Raw genomic sequence first — 12,373 nt, forward strand, 5'->3', positions numbered from 1 at the left:
GGAATATGTGATGTAACCTGATCAAGTTAAAGACTAATATGTCGAACAGCAGTAACCATAAAAATAATCAGAGACTCTCAAGATAAGAAAAAGCAAAAAGGCATTTATTACAATCTCGAGAAAAAGGGAATCTCCTAACAGAAAAAGTGTCAGTAGAGGAGTGCAAAGCACAAACTGAAAAACACAAGATTAAATAAACCAGTAACCCACACATACACCTCCCCACACCTCCAACCTTTTCTCCCATTGTCTGGGGGAGTCCAGATTTACTCTCTAAACACATTAAGTCCATCTCAAAAACAAAAGAATATTAGTAAATAACAAACCCTTAATTTAAATTTTCCTAAAGAACTGCTATACAAGCAGATATTCTTGGATGAGAGAATTCTGTTACCTAAATTCCCAAAACCATTATCACCTTTTAAAAAAGTACTTAAATATTAATTAAGAGATGGGGGGGGGGGTGTGAAACATAAAAGGAAATGTTCATCCAAGACAATCAAACATCTGCAGCTTTTTAGCTCTAGGTCAACTTATCATTGCAAAGTTTCAAGGTCACATTCCCTTGAAAGGTTGTAGAGGGCTGAAACTCTTGAGTTGTTCCACTGAGGTCGGTTCAAGCACTTAGGGCTAATTACCAATTGGACAATACTCTATGGGCATGTGCTTGGGGAATGGCCCTTCCCACTATTCTGCGCTGGCTCAATAATTGGTGTATACAGAGGATTGTAGGGGGGACTAAAGGGTAGAGTAAAACTAGCCAGGGTCATTCTCTGGGCAGGAGATGAAGAAGGAAGGTTGCAGAGATTCTGCTTCCATCCAATTTAATCCTACCCCTAAAGACCAAGAATAAAGACTAAGGACTTTTGCTTATCCTGACTCTGGCTGATTCTAAGGTATCCAGGGTGCTAACATGGTCATCACAAGAGGTCTTCACTCAAGTTTATTCCCATACAGCTACCAATGAAGGGAAAATAATTCCTGTGGTTTCTCAGAAAGAAGAAGCTACAGGATGAGTGGGATAGGTGAAGACTTCTCAGAGCTTTTAGGATAAATTTGTTCAAACCCCAAGCCCCAGATTCATTTATCAAAAATCATCTGATTTAGAAACAGGAACTCCAAATCCCCCTCTCCTGAATGCTATTGTGAGACTATCACATCAGCAGGAGTTACCCCAAATAAAGTTGTGAATATTTTTATGATTTTGTATTAATTTCTGTTTCCTTATTCTTCGTATCTGGGGTAGTTTAGATTGTGAGCCTGCCTCTCGGTCACTGGGACTGGAGTCCAGCAGTGGGTGTGATAAGGTCTAGATTTAGGGAACCAAAATGAGATTAGGGTTTCTGGTGGTCAGGGAATTAAATGATAAGGTCTAATGGCAGGTTTGGGGTTTGGGGAACCAAATGGAGAGGTTTGGCTTCCCTGCAACCCCATACAATTCAGTGCAAGGGTAGGAAGTTTTGGGGACTTGTTAGGATTCTTACAAGGTGCTAATTCAGTTATCTAATTTAGCATGGTACTTAACAGTTCTCTAGTTCACTAATGTACTTAGTACTTATTAGAGTTCCACAAGATTCACACCTTTAAGAGAGCATATATAAGGAGGAGCCCACTAAAGGATAGGCTCACTAAAAGTTAAGCTCACTCTTAGAGGAGGAGACAGATTCATTCCATTTTCCACCTTTGTGCTGGCTGGAGACATTTGGAGGGAGCTAGAGGCAAAAGCTGGAAGAGACAAAGGACTTAGCAGCAAGTGCTCTCAGAACCAAGGACAGAGAAAGGCCTCTAAGAAAGCTAACTGGGCTACTTTGAAGGAAACAAAACAATAAAGGATCTGGACTTTAACTCCTGGTTGCATTTGAGGTGATTATTACACTGAACTGAAACTAAGGCTGTCTCCAGAAGCCCTCCAAGAAACCTGCTCCCAGAAAACATTATAATTTAGAGAAGAACATTACAGGGACTCCATTCTGTCAGCGCAGAGGTTCTCTGTAAAGGAATTTACCTAGATATGAAAGAGGTTTATTATGGAGACTGGAAGTAAGGTTAGAAATCCTGACAGAGAGGTATAAAGTCTGGTTAGGGAAATAGGTGAGGGTAAAGAAAGGTTGGCACTGGAAAAGAATATTCCAGTAGACAGAGGGTCCTTGGCATCCCAAGCATGGCATAGCTGGCATGTTTAGAACCTTTGCAAACCTTAGTTTGGCTTTTTTATATTGAGTCTCTTAATGGGGGCTAGGGCATCGAGCAGATCAGACCCAGTGAGGATCGGGCCAGTCTAAGCAAGTCAGACCCTAGTAGGGGCTGGGACAACCCAAGTTGACTCAGACCTAATGGGGTCTTTGTCCCAAACAAGGAGAATGGCCAAAAAAGCAAAGGAATGAAGTCAGAAAGAGAGAAAGGAAGGGGAAAAGCTTTTTTCATTGGTAGGAGAAGATATCATTGATGAATTCTCTATGAGAGAAAAGATGTTCCATAAAGGGAGATAGGGACTTTACAATAGGTATTTTTTGCAAGGATTTGGTACTTCTGAGAAATCATTCATTTTACCACTGTAGAATGGGAATTTTGTAGAAAGGGACTCAAAGCTCCTGGGGGCAACAAATACCCAAGAGAGTTGGAGGATATTACCCCAGGATAGGGATTTTGTGGCAAATGGGAAACAGGGAAGACCAAGGGGAAGACAAACAAGGTATAAACTGAACAATCAGAGAAAAAGGAAAAAAACTGACCATGGGACAATATTCTAATCACTTGCAGAATTTGATATTTCTAAGAGTGAGATATAACAGGAAGAAAGAAAAAAAAACAAAAGAGGCCATGGGGAAATATCTCCAAGTTAATAACCGAAATTGTTTAGAAGAGAAAAAATGAAAATAGGTATTTTGAAGATTTTAATTCCATGAGAAAGATAAAGAATAAAGAAGGATTATATAAAAATAAGGACCAGGAATCAAAGAATAAAAGTCTAGAACAGACAGAAAGAGGAGATAATTAATGAAGAGAATAAAGAAGAGAATTTTTTTTTTCTAGAAGAAAGTGTAATGCCGGAGAAACTGAGGCAAGATAGAGATTAGAGAGTTTTTAATAATTTATTTGAATGGGAGAAATATATTGGGATCAAATGGATCCATGGTTTGGTCCCAGGGCTGAATAAGACTATAGTCTCCAAGAATCCAACATCCAGCCAGTATCCATCAGCCAATTCCAGTTCTCAATGGCATTTATACACAGTAGCTAAACAAAGGCAGAGGGGTGGAATCCAAATTCTAGTGAGAGGGAATCTCCAGGCAGGAACCATAAATCCGGTTCTGACAGGTTGGGGGTTAGGACCATAAATTCTAACAAACTAGAAGTTAAGAAAATACGGACACCAGACACGATGTCTGGAGTTCCCCTTTCTGAGTTTACACATTGACAATTTATAACCTTAGAGCAAATAGCCCTTAGTTATATCAGTCTTCATGAACCAGAGGGAGTGGGTTGCAATTAAGGGGATTGAGGCAGAACAATTAAGGAAACCAAGGCAGGACCAATTAGGGAAACTGAGGCAGAAAAATTAGGGAAATTGAGTCAGGACAATTAAAAGAGAACTGTAGCACAACAAAAGCACAGAAAATCAAAATTTTAAAATTAATGAACAAAAATGGAAGGGGAAAAAATGATTCTACTTAACTGAGATGAGAAAAAGAGGAGAAATAAATAATTATATGAAAACAAGAAAAAGGAACTAATAAATAAAATTCTAAAACCATGAAAAGGAGTAGTAACAAATGGGAACATAGGATGGTGAGGAGTGGTTATATGTGAAGGGAAGAAAACTAGTAGAATAGGGTTGCCTCAAAAAAAGGTTAAACTAAAATAACTGAAAAGACATACTACTATATTCATAACAGAAAAAAAGGAAAATAATGATTTTGGGGAGGAAATCTGAGACAAATAGAGGAAAATTTAAACCTAACTCTCATCATTTTGTTAATTAAACAATGCAATAAAACAGGAAACAAAGAGTGACAGAATGAATGAGAAAATAATACCGCAGAAAATAATCTGTTGCTTATAAGAAACATATTTTAAAAAACACAAATATATATATAGAATAAAAATAAGGGGCTGAGTAATACTATGACCAAGTAGATTAAAAAAAGGACAAAATTTGCAATCATGCTATTAAAGCAAAAGCAACTATTCCAAATATAAAAAGGGATAATAAACAAGGAAATTACATTATGCCAAAAGGAACAATAGAAAACAAATTAATATCAATATTAAAATTATATTCTCCAAATGCCATAACATCTAAATTCATAAAAGAAACATTAATTGAAACACAAGAATACATAAAATATAGCACAATAGTAACAGGTGACTTAAAGGTCCATCATTCAGTTATGGATAAGTCTAACAGAAAGAGAAACAAAAGGGAAATTATAAAACTAAATAAATTGCTAGACAAACTAAAGCTAAAAGCTGTATGATATCCTCTAAATGGAACTGATGTACATATATATATATATATATATATATATATATATATATATTTCTTAGTAAGTTTCATATGGAACTTTTACAAAAGTTGAACATACGTTAGGCATATGCCTATTTGGCATTATTGGATATTACAAGCAATTTTTTTTTAAAGTTACAAAGTAAATGCAGCCTTTACAAGCCATAAACCAATAAAAAGAGCAATAAGGTCAGGGACCAGAGACAAAAGACTCAAATGGAAACATAACAATAAAATCCCAAATAATAAGTGAGTCAAAAAAATTCATAAAAACAATTACTAATTATGTGAGAAAAAAATTTCAATGATAAAACAACATATCAAAATTTTGGGGATGCAGCTAAAGCAGTCCTCAGGAGGGAAAATCAAGAAAGAATTAAATGAACTGACCATGTACTTTTAATATTAGAAAAACAAATAAAGAAAAGAAAAATAAGTACAAAAGACATTAAAATTAAAGGAGAAATAAATATATACTGGAAACAAAAGCTACTATGGAAATGACAACTAAAATTAAAAGCTGGTTCTTTGAAAACGCTAATAAAATTGGGAAATCTTTTGTCAAGTTGCTTTAAAGGGAGCAGAAAATCAAACTAATAACAAAAGAATGATTAGAACCTTTTATGAAGCTATATGCTAATAAAACTGAAAACACTAAAGAAATAAAAGTATACTTTCAAAACATAAAATACTAAACTTGTTTAGACCATCAATAGAGATCTTAACCCAGTCTCAGAAAATGAAGTAAAACTAACCATAAAGTAACTACCAAAGGGGAAGAAAAACACCTTATCAGAATGGATGTATTAGAAAATTCTATCAAACTTTTAGAGAATTATTAATATCCATATTAAATAAATTGTTCTCAAAAAATGAAAGTCCTCTACCAGAATCTTCTTAGAAAACAAATATAGTCCAAATACCTAAATCTGGGTAAGATAAAACAGAGGACTTTAGACCAATAACAATGAATATTGATTCAAAAATTTTAAATAAAATTCTATCAAATTATAGAAATTTATCTATGAAATTATTCATTATGTCTAAGTTGTATACCACAGATACTAAGATGATTCAACATTAGTCAAACAATAAATATAATTAATCACATTAAAGCAAAATATCCAAAACTATGTGATCTCCATATCATATGGATGCCTTTCACAAAATACTTCATAAAACAAAAATAAGATAAAAAATTTACACTAAAAACAATAATAAACAAAAAAGTATAGGCATATAAAGAACATTTTAAAAATTCTTTTCATCTAGTTTATTTTTCCCAGGTACATGTTAAAACAATTTTTAAATAAAATTTTTAAAAGCTTTGAACACTAAATTCTATCCCTCATTCAACTTCCCTCCCTCATGCCTGAGACAATAAACAATCAGATATAGGTTATATATGTGCAATCATGTAAAACCTTGCCATATTAATCATTTTGTACAAGAAAACTTGAATAAAAGAAAGTAAAAAATAGCATGCTTCACTCTGTATTCAAACAGTATCAATTCTTTTTCTGGAGGCAGATAGAATGTTTCTTCTTTAATTCTTTAGGATTGTCTAAGATGTCATATTGCTGAAAATAGCTAAGTCATTCGCAATTCTTAATCAGACATTATTGCTGTTACTATGTCCAACATTCTCCTGGTTCCTTCATTTCACTTTGCATCATTTCATTTAAGTCTGTCCATGTTTTTTTTTTTTCTGAAATCACTCCATTTATTATTTCTTATAACACAATAATATTCCATCATTAACATATTTCCACAGCTTGTTTAACCATTACCCAATTAATGAGTATCCCTCTGATCAGGGACCTTTTTTAATGTCATGAAAAGTATCTATCTAAAATCAAAAGCAAGCATCATATGCAATGGGAATATACTAGAATCTTTTCCGATAATTTTTGAAGTAAAGCAAAAATGCCCACTTTTCCTATCATTATTTGATATAATCCTGAAAATACTAACATCAGCAATAAAACAAGAAAAAGAAATTAAAGGCATAAATAACATTAAAGAGGAGATAAAACTATTCCTATTTGATAATGATATGGTCTCTTAGGAAAATCCTAAGGGATCAGCAAAGATACCAATTAAAACACTAGCTTTAACAATAGCTTTAACAAAATAAATCCTCAAAAAAACCCAACTGTATTTCTATATAATAATAACAAAATACAAGAGCTAATAATAGAAAGGGAAGTTCTATTCCAAATAATTATTTGCCTCCTAGGTATTTCTCTGTTCATTATAATATACTACCTCTATAAGTCATAAACATAGACGAAAACAATTATCACCTAGTTTCACTTTCAATAAACAGCCATCACAAATGATGTTCTTTATAGCCAACACCCAAATATCAGTAGATCTCATTGCCCCATTTATTGATTATCTAGACCTCTTATTCTTCTCTCCCTACTTTCTTTTCAGTTTAGTTATACTTTTTAATTATACTGCTTTTATACTGCAATATCACTTTTATTTAATGGCTTCAAAGAAGTTTCTCAATTATAATAACCATGCTGTATTATTCCTTACTGCCAAGAATAATCTATGGTTCAAAGAATAAAAGCTGCAGTTAGACCAAAGGGTTTGGGATGCTGCTCTCTATTCCTCTTCACTCAAGGACATCATCCCAAAGGACTGGTCAGTTCTGGAGAATCTGATCATTTCTTTCTGTGCAACAGGAGATTGGTCACAGAGTTCAGCCCTTACAAACATGCAAAAAGTACTACTGAGAGGGAGATGTTACCTACCTGGTTTAGAATAGTGAACCTATAGAGTACTTGTTACATATCGGGGTTTGTCTAGGAGATAACTAAGCCCTTTGCATTTGTGGAGACCTTTGTGAGTTCTAGAAGTCCAGAACTGTTGGGTCTACCAGGTGGAGCTGACCATTTCCAGGGGAAGTTTGTGAACTATTAAATAAGACTACCAGCTTAGGAAGAGTCCAATCCCTGACCTGACTGGACAGTAGACTTAAATAGTTCTAATTCATGTTGCCTCCAAATCTAGGCATGTTGATGCTTAATCACTGTTACTCAAGAAGGAAACACACACGCACACACACACACACACACACACACACACACACAAAAAAAAAGAGTTAAAGGTCTAAGCTTCTGTTCACTTAGCTGGTTAGGAATAATAACTACATGGCTGAGATGAGGGATGGGTTACTAGCTTTTGACCATATTCGCCCACAAAGAAGCTTAGAGTATTTTTTTTATTCTGCAGTGTGGAATAGGAGGTCCTTCAAAGTAGATTACTCCCTGTTAATGGTCCATTGGTTTTTTCTGCTTAATAAGAATATTGCTTCATCATCCCCAAATTTCCCTGCAGTTCTGAGTCATACAATGTGGCCAAAAATAGCCAGGAAATTCATCATCCCCAAAGCACTTGAGTACCCAACTAGTGCATGTTGTTGGCTGGAAACCAGACAGGGAAAGTCCTTGAATGATTCATACAACTTGCAGGTTAAACTTATAAAAACAACTTTATCGATTGGATTTCAATCAATCAATAAACATTTATTAAGCGGTTACTATGTGCCAGTCACTATGCTAAGTAGTGGGAATACAAAATGAGGCAAAAGACAATTGATGCCTTTAAGGAGTTTATAATCTAATAGGGAGAGAAAATAAAAAATATGTACAAAATAAGCCAATGTATAGGATAAGTAGGAAATAATTAACAGAGGGAAGGCACTGAAATTGAGAGGTTGGAAAAGGCTTACCGTAGAAGATAGGAGGATTTTAGTTAAAACTTAAAGAAAACCAGGAAGGTCTGAAGTTGGAGCAGAGGAGCATTCCAGGTATGGGGGACAGATAGAGAGAATGTCCAAACCAAGAGCTGTAATGTCTTGTAAGGAGGCCAGTGTTACTGGATAAGAGAGTACATGTTGGGGAGTAAAATGTAAAGAGACTGGAAAGATAGAAAGGAGCTCCATTATGAAGGTCTTCAAATGTCAAACAGAATATATTGTACTTGACCTTGAAGGCAACAGGAAGCTCCTGAAATCTATAGAGTATGTTACATGATCAGGTAGATCAGTTTTAAGAAAATCACTTTAATGGTTGAATAGAAGATAGATTAGAGTAGAATTATCAGCATAGAGATGGGTAATTAAATACATGGAAACTGATGCTATTACCAAGTGAAGTAATGGTAAAGAAAGGAGATAAGAAGGCCTGTGACAGAACCTTGAGGGACATATATGATTAGGAAGTATGATCTGGAAGATGATCCAGCAAAGGAACCAGGGAAGAAGTGACCAGAGAGGTAGGAGGAAAACCAAAAAGAAGTAGTGTTATGACAACCTAGAGAGAAGAGAATCAATGAGGAAAAAATGATCAACAATGTCAAAGGCTGCAGAAAAGCTAAGAATGAGGATTGAGGGGGGAAAAAAAACATCAGATTTGGCCATAGGAGATTATTAGTAACTTTGGAAAGAGCAGTTTCAGTAGAATGTTATGGTCAAAAGTCAGATTGTAAGGGGTTAAGAAGAGATATAAAGTTTGGCTACAAAGAACAAAAGAGAGGAGATGACAGCAGAAATGAAAAAATACAGGGAGAGTTTTCTCAGAATAGTGGAGATATGGGTTTGTAGAGTGTAGAAAATGAACCAGTAGGAAGGGAGAGGTTGAAAAATAAGTGAAAGAATGGGGTTTACAGAGGGAGTAATCTGTTGAAGGAGATGGAATGGAATTGGGATCACTCGGTCCCATTAGAAGTAAGGCACTTCATCATGTGAGATAAGGGTGAGGGAGGAGAATTACACTCAGGGAGCTGCTGAGTGATAGGAGATGAAGAGGGAGCTCATGGTGAATGACTTTCATTTCTTGATCTCTAAAATATTAGGAAAGGTTCTCAGCTAAGAGAGCAGAGATGGGAGACATGGGAAGTTTGAGAAAAATTTGAAAGAAAAAGTTTGGAAAAGGCTCTGTGGAAAGTAAGATATTATGTTGATGAAGGAAGTTTAGAAAGATTGCCTAGAATCAGTGAGGGCCCAGTTGAGTTTATGTAATATGAATTTGTAGTAGACCCATTCAGAACAGTAGTGTGATTTTATCCAGCTTTGTTCAGCAACATGGATGTAGAAGCAAAGATAATAATGCACAGTAAGAGTGATCCAAGGCTGAGGTTTTACTGGGTGTAATCACTAATGTAATAAGAGAGCTAGGGACTCAAGAGAGTAGGATAGTATAGAGTTCATTTGTTTTACAAAGAAGTCAACATGGAAGAAGAGAGAATGGTTAGTGCAGGGGAGATGGCTTGGGAGAGAATTGAGGGGTCAGGGAATTGGAGATTATAGTGTGAATAAAGTAGGGTTTTATAAAGAAAGATGTGGGAAGGTTAAAAGAGGTTTTTAGGATTCTTGAACATAAAGGTGGTACATTTGTAGGTGATAACAAGATCAAGAGTATTTGTATGTGACTAAGGCAGAGTGAAGGAGTAGCTCATAGGAGGTAAGCTGAGGAACTTTGTGGCATTTGAGTGAGAATCAGTATATATGTTGAAGTCCCCTAGTAGGAGGATAAGAGTTAAGGAGAGAAAAATTGACAACCAGGTATCAAACTCATTGATGAAGAATGGAAATTGACCTAGGAAACTATAGATAACAGCTCCCAGCATTTCAATTTTGTGGTAAATATGAACAGCATAATCCTCAAAGGAAGAAAGAATGAGACTATGGTCTCCAAGAATCCAGCATCTAGCATTGAATGTGAGTTCTCCGGGACATATTTATACACAGTAGCTAAACAAAGGCAGGGGGTGGAGTCCAAACTCTGATGAGTGGGAATCTCCAGGCAGGAACCATTAAATCTGGTTCTGACAGACTGGGGGGTAGAATCATAAATTCTTACTAACAGGGAGGTAAGAAAGTGTCTGGCTAGAGACAGAAAGTCTGGACTCCCCCTTTTTGAGTTTACACATTGACAATTTATAACTTTAGAGTAAATAGCCCGGAGTTATATCAGTCTTCATGAACTTCATGAACTTAGTTTGCAACTAAGGGGATTGAGGCAGAACAATTAGGGAAACTGAGACAGGACTAATTAGGGAAACTGAGGCAAAACAATTTAGGGAAACTGAGGCAGAATAATTAAAAGAGAACTGTGGCACAACATGTTGTGTGGAGAAGCCAGGAGCTAGTAGATAGAAAGAGTGGGAAAGGAAAAGATTTAACATGAAGGGAAATTTGTTGACTTATAGAACAGGCATTCAAGAGCACACAATGGAAGAGCCAGGTGGGGGTGGGATGAAACTTTGAGTAGGAAGATTGAAGGGCAGGAATAAGGAATTGGGTAGTAGGAAGGGTAAAATGGAGTTTGAAGTTCTGAGTCACTGGCTATCATCTCTGAGTGGAAGGCATCATTTCTCTACTCAAAGTACAGGTACAACTGGAGATGGAAGGCCTGAGGTTAAAGAGAGAGCTGCTCCTTGCGGTGGAGGTTCACAAATCATTTGGGAAATTGGGCTGGCTGCAAGAGATAGAAGGTGTTTTGTGCTGGTACAAACAATAGTTGCTTTGGAGCAGACAAGTTGCCCATCCCAGTCCCTAGCAGCCTTTCCTGAGGGGGCATATTGCATGCAACAGAAAATGCTCAAATGTACGTAGCACTTGATTAAAAATATCAAGCATGAATTCAACAATTCAATCCTCTCATAAAACATGTGATAAATTGTTCGCATATTAACGAAGCCTTCCAAATAGAAAGTCTTTATAGCACAATCATGGTCATTATCCAAGTCACACTCTGAAACAAGGCTTTCATATGTGACACAGGAAATACAAGTAAGAAAACTGCCAGCAAGGATACTGCCAGGTGATTAGAAGTCTATGGATCGAAAATTTAAACAACATTTTTGCTCATTAATCTCCAACAGTTCGAGACAAACAAAAAGCAAAATTAACACGATTGTAAACTAAGCACTTGCTTCCTGTGGCTTATCTATTGCTTTGGCCTGCTGAGAGTGAACCAGGTTGATCAAGGGTCCTCCCTGAGAATGGGAAGATTAGGGCTGCTTCAGAGAGCACACAGTTAGTCTCCATTACCTAACTCATTCTAAGAACAGATGAACACCATAATTAATCTTGGCTTCAATTTGAGAGGAAATAGGGAACCAGTCTCCCCATCCATTTAGCTTGTATGATGATCCCCTGGGTTTGTCCAAAATGGTTAAAATTGGCATAAAGCATTTCCTCTTCTTCAAAAGATGCAGGGAAGAAATGTCTGGGAAAGATCCACAAATTCCCTAAAAGCAGAAAGTTAAGACACTTCTCCAGGAAAGCTGTTGATTACTACCTTACCTAGTTTGGCACACATATTTTCCAGCACAACAAAGCATTACCCCCAATCATCCAATCAATTGCTAAACCTTATTGATTCTTCTTCCTAATATCTAATCCCATCTATCCTCATTCCCATTGTCTAGTATAGGACCTCAGCACTTCTTGTCTGAAAAACAGCTTACTTCTTTCTCTCTCTGCTTCAATCTTATTTTTCATCCTCCTCAGGCAAGTTTCCAATGTATCATTTTGGTCATCCCTTCCTTTACCCAACTTAGAAAATTTCAGTGGCTCTTCATTACCTATAATGTAAAGTATAAACAAAAGACTGGCATTTAACACTGCAAATTAGTTTACTTTTTCAGCCTTATTTTACATTATTTTCTATACTTATTTTAAAACCAAAATGAACTATTCACTATTCCCCAATTTCTTCCTGCTCTCTCCAATCTCAGTTTCTTTGTTTGCTCAGTTCCTGATTCCTAGGATGAAATCTACTCTTCAGTATTGCTTGTGGAAATATTTATTATCCTTCAAGGCCAGACTTAGGTACTATCTCTTGT

Source organism: Sarcophilus harrisii, chromosome 2, assembly GCF_902635505.1.
Source record: "Sarcophilus harrisii chromosome 2, mSarHar1.11, whole genome shotgun sequence".
In the NCBI taxonomy this organism is placed as follows: domain Eukaryota; kingdom Metazoa; phylum Chordata; class Mammalia; order Dasyuromorphia; family Dasyuridae; genus Sarcophilus; species Sarcophilus harrisii.